The sequence below is a fragment of the Syzygium oleosum genome, unplaced genomic scaffold, assembly GCF_021117445.2.
Source record: "Syzygium oleosum isolate NSW1041296 unplaced genomic scaffold, Sole_v2.1 Sole_v2.07, whole genome shotgun sequence".
Taxonomy (NCBI): Eukaryota; Viridiplantae; Streptophyta; class Magnoliopsida; order Myrtales; family Myrtaceae; genus Syzygium; species Syzygium oleosum.
This window is the reverse complement of record NW_026607491.1, coordinates 9,942,654-9,947,717: the sequence shown is the minus strand read 5'-3', so window position 1 is coordinate 9,947,717 and position 5,064 is coordinate 9,942,654.

Genomic DNA, 5,064 nt, shown 5'->3' with positions numbered 1-5,064 from the left:
CCACGAAGATGCCCGATTTTGACTTCTTGTCAAGTTTATCACGCTTGACTTGTGGAACGTGAGAGAAACACATACAACCGAACACTCTAAGGAAATTGAGTGAAGGTTTATAGCCATACCATGCCTCGAATGGAGTTTTGTCCTCTAATGCCTTGGTAGGCAATCTACTCTGCAAGAAAACGCAGTGCTTGCTGCCTTAGCCCAGAAATTCTTTGGCAACTCCTTGTCATGAAGCATGCATCGAGTCATTTCCATTATGTATCTGTTTCTCCGCTCACTGACTCCATTCTGCTGTGGAGTGTAGGGAGTGGTGAGTTAGTGCTCGATGCCAGATTCTTCGCAGAACTTGTTAAACTGCTCTGAAGTATACTCTCTTCCATTGTCAGACCTCATGTATTGAATGTTGCTGCCACTCTACTTCTCCACCATTTTCTTGAACTTCCAGAACGTGCCAGCCACTTCTGATTTATGCTTCATGAAAAATATCCAACACATTCTACTGAAATCATCTATGAAATCAATGTAGTACCGACTACCTGCAAGTGATTGAGTTTTTTGAGGACCGGCAACATCTGTGTGGATTAGTTGCAACTTGTGAGAGGCTCTCCAAGTTGACTTAGGAAATGGATTTCTATTTTGTTTACCGAATTGACAGGCATGACAATTCGATAAATGGTCTGCAAAGACTGGTAAACCATTTGACAACTCCTTTTTCTTCATCAGCAACATTCTTGAAAGGTGACAATGGCCTAGTCTCTTGTGCCAAGTCTCAGTCACATTCTCCTCCATGCAATAAGCAGCTTGCTCCTCTTTGGTTGGTTCAAATGAGAAGCTCTTGCATCTCATTTTTGCTTTGACGATTTCCTTTCCATTTGCATCTTGTATGAGGCAAAGTTTATCTTCAAAAAACACCTTGAATCCTTTTCAATGAGCTGACCAACACTCAACAAATTTTGGTCAATATCAGGTATAAAGAGAACATCTGAAATTGACTTTGTACGTGAATTTGTTGAGATGACAATGGTTCCCTTTTCCTTCACCTGAATATGGTTACCATTTCCTATTCTGACCTTTGTGATTGCCGTGGGCTTCAACACTTTGAAAAGACTTCGATCGTGAGTCATGTGGTTTGTACAACCACTATTTATCAGCCAACTCACATTTGATTCTCTGCTTGAGAAGCAAGTGGCTACAAACAATTGATCCTCCTCTTCTTGGTCTGCAACTTGAGCATCTGCTTCCTGCACCTGATTTTTATTCTTGCATATCACTGCCTCGTGTCCAAGCTGATTGCATTTGGAACATTTGGCGTCAGGTCTCCTCCAACATTTGAATGGAGGGTGACCTTTCTTCCCACAGTGAAGGCAAGGAGGGTATTTACCCTTGAAATTTCCATTTTTGCTTTTGTTGCTACTCGAAGCTGGTAAGACCGAATTTCCCTCTTGGCTTTTCTTCTTTTTCTTCTTGTTTTTGTCAGCTTCATGATGTTTTGCAGGTAAGGCTCCTTCAATTTCGTCTTCCTGGCTCATAGCTTTTCTTTGCTTCTATGCTTGTAAAGCATTCAACAGTTCTGCCAGAGTGATTTTTAACATATCCTTAGTGTTTTCTAAGGATTGTTACAAGGATTTTTGACATATCATTAGTGAATTTGGTACGTGGCCTCAAATGTTTCGGGCATCGTTACAAGGATTTTTTCAACAATCCTTGATTCTGGCAAAGAAGAGCCGAGTAGTCTGACTCGGCTTGCAATGTTAAGCAACCTGTCAGAATACTCTTTGATGGATTCAGTCTGCTTCATCTCCTGCAACTCAAAGTCACGTACCAGATTCAGCACTTGCATCCCTCGGATCCTTTCGTCTCCTTCATATTCGGTCTTGAGATAATCCCATATCTCATTTGCTAACTTCAGAGACATGATACAAGTGAAGATTGTGGATGAGACTGCAGCAAACAAACAGGCCTTTACCTTTGATTTCTTCGTCTTCTTCTCCTTCTGCGCTTTGATCTGTGCCATGGTGGGATTGTTTGGAAGAGCAGGAATTTCATAGTCTTCTTCCATTGCTTCCCAAGGATCCAAGGCATCCAAGTATGTCTCCATTCGTACTGCCCAAATCCAGTAGTTGTCTCCGTCGAACACCGACGAAGCAATTGATGAGAAACTGGCTTCGGCTTCCCTGACGCATCAAACTCACACACAGATCCCTCAAGAAAAGTGCTCTGTTACCAATTTGTGAGTTTTTTTAAGATGAAAAAAGCAGAGGATTGAAGTGCTGAAGAAGAAAAGAAGTATACGGATATGCAGCCAACAAGGAAAACTACAACTATTTGATTTCTCAATCTTAAATTTAAAGTTGAAACAAACTGAAAGAGAGAAAATTGTGAGTGAAAATCCCAACAACATATCTAACTACTTCCTAAAGACTAGGATAACATGATTTTATTAACTGAAACAAACTAAAGAAAAAGAAACGCATTCAAAGAACACGTGCAATACTGAAGCAATTTTATAACAAATTTCAAGCTTGATTAGGGTACAAATGATGATTTAAGGGCTTGAGGCAAAGTTTACAAATTTTGCGAATTGGTCCCTCAACTTTTGGAAATTGCATTTTGGCCCCAACTTGCTGGTTCATTTGCAATTTGACCCCTGATGTCTCGGCTAGTCACACTCAAATCATTGGCCCTTGCTCTTTTTTTTTTTTTTAAAGTAGACTTCAAGAAGAATAATTCCATTTAAAAACTATGAATTTTTTTTGTGGAAAACAAGTTCCAATTTTTCAAAAATGATTTTTGGGCAGAAATTTAGGTGTCAACAGTGACAAAAAGAGAAGTGATGGTTGATCATGAAAAGTGGCAATGGTGGGGAATAGGTACCTATTTCCAAGAGATGTATTGATTGATTGTTTGTAAATAGGATCAAATCATATATTATTCATCACAACTATTCATAACAACAATAACTCTCTCATCTTCACAATATTCTTTCTTCTTGTCTCTTACACAAGTTTGACAATGCATTCAAGGTGAAACCCTAAAAGAGAAATTGAGTAATTGATGAACTTTACTCTATGGCTTTGATGAATATTCTAGAGGTATATTTGTTATAAACCCATTAGCAACATAGTGGGGGCAAATAAAACCTTAAGGTCAGTGGTCGTCATCATGCATCAAAACATCAAAGAACTATAAAATACTACTCTTTCTTCATCAACAATCAAATTTTCCCAGCAAAAATAAGGATAGCATTGTTGGTTCCAGGAGAACAGCTAAGAAGATGGACGCTATCAACAGTGAATGTCCGTGTGCATGAATTCTCAAATACTCTCCTCTCTGGTCCCATCTCTCTGTTTCTAACTTCAGAGTCCATGTGTGAAAGGAGTGATGGACAGACCAAGATGACGAAGTGGAAAACGATGGTCTATTTGTGTGTTCTTTTCTCTCCCTAGCTAAGTGTTATGCCCTTGTGTGTATGGTGGCCAGTCAATTGAGTGTGTAATATTCAGAAGAAAAGCTTGGTAGAGATGATGGTGAAGTCAGGAGCGAAACCTGAAAGGAAGAAATAGGCCAAAAAGAAAGAAAAATCCCTAGAACAAAGAACGATGAAATTAAAAAACAAAAAAAAAGAGTTAATACAACAAAAAATCCCAAACTAGTACACTTATGATAAATTTATCCTCCGTTAGTTTCCATTAAATTTTACTGTCAAATTACTGAGTTCAATAACACGTGGCAGTTGACGGGTGTACCAATTTGGGATTTTACCTCTCTGTTTGTCGCAGGTTTATCAATTTGTGATTTTTCATGGTATTCATCCATTTTAATGGAGGGTAATTTTATCACAAATGTACTAGTTTTGGGTTTTTTGTGATTAAAAAATTAGTTTGGGGCAAATTTATCACAGATATACCAGTTTGGGGTTTTTCATGATAAAAAAATTAGTTTAGGGTAAATTTTTCACACGAGTATCAATTTGGGGTTTTTCGTAATGTTGACCTAAGAAAAAAGGAATTTTTGGCCATCCCTTAGCTCTCCAGCACATCCCCACTCACGTTTTTGTTTTCTCCTTTTTGTTAGAAGGTTCTCTTGACTCTGTTTTTATTCACTCTTTTCTCTCTTTCCCCGTTTTCATCTACATGTTTCCAGCCTGCCTATACACTCCACCAAGCACCCCATTCCCTGCTCTCTTTTTCTTCCATTCATTATCTCTGCTTTATTGGTTTTCCTTTATTTGTTTTATTTTCTTCTTTATTCTATGCCCATGTCCTGAACACGATCATATTGATGATCATGATTGCCATGCCCATGTTGATGCATGAGGGTTAATTTAGTGGGTTTACAAAGTTGCAACATTTTTTCCTTTAGATAATTAAACTCAAAGCTACAACCAATCACCTTGAAGATAAGAGCATGTAGCTAAAGTAAACATTGACGGACAATATAATCCTCAAGAAAGGGTATGTAAGGAATGCCAGTTGGATGGAGGTTGGAGTAAAAGACAGAAGACAAAATTAGGGACGGGTTGTACAACAGGGCAGTTAACAAAAATTCGCGATCTCATCCAAGTTGATGTTTGAACCAAAAAATTTCCCTTATTTCTAAATGTGGGAAAATGTAATAAAGAATGCATATGCAAGATTATGCAATGTAAGACATTTTTGTTTAGGAGTCCAATTATATCATTATCGACAAATTTGATCCCTAATTTTTCATGAGAAGTCTCCCAGGTGAAAAATTTAGGTGTCAACAAATAACAAATTCCAAAGCCATTCGGCCTCTTTACCAATTGCCGATAGTGATATAAATTCATATTCATCATTGAATGAGATATAAATATTTGATTCTTTGATGGCCATAAGATTGTACCATTTGCAAGATAGAAAACCCATTAGATGTCGACTTGTTATCAAATTGTGGATAACTAGCATTTGAATATGCTTCTAGTACTACTAGTTGTCTTCCATAAGGTTAAGTAATCAAGAATCCAACTTATGGCCTTCCAATGCATAATATTAACATCACTAGTAAATCTAGACAATTTCCAATTGCACTTGCATATTCCAATTG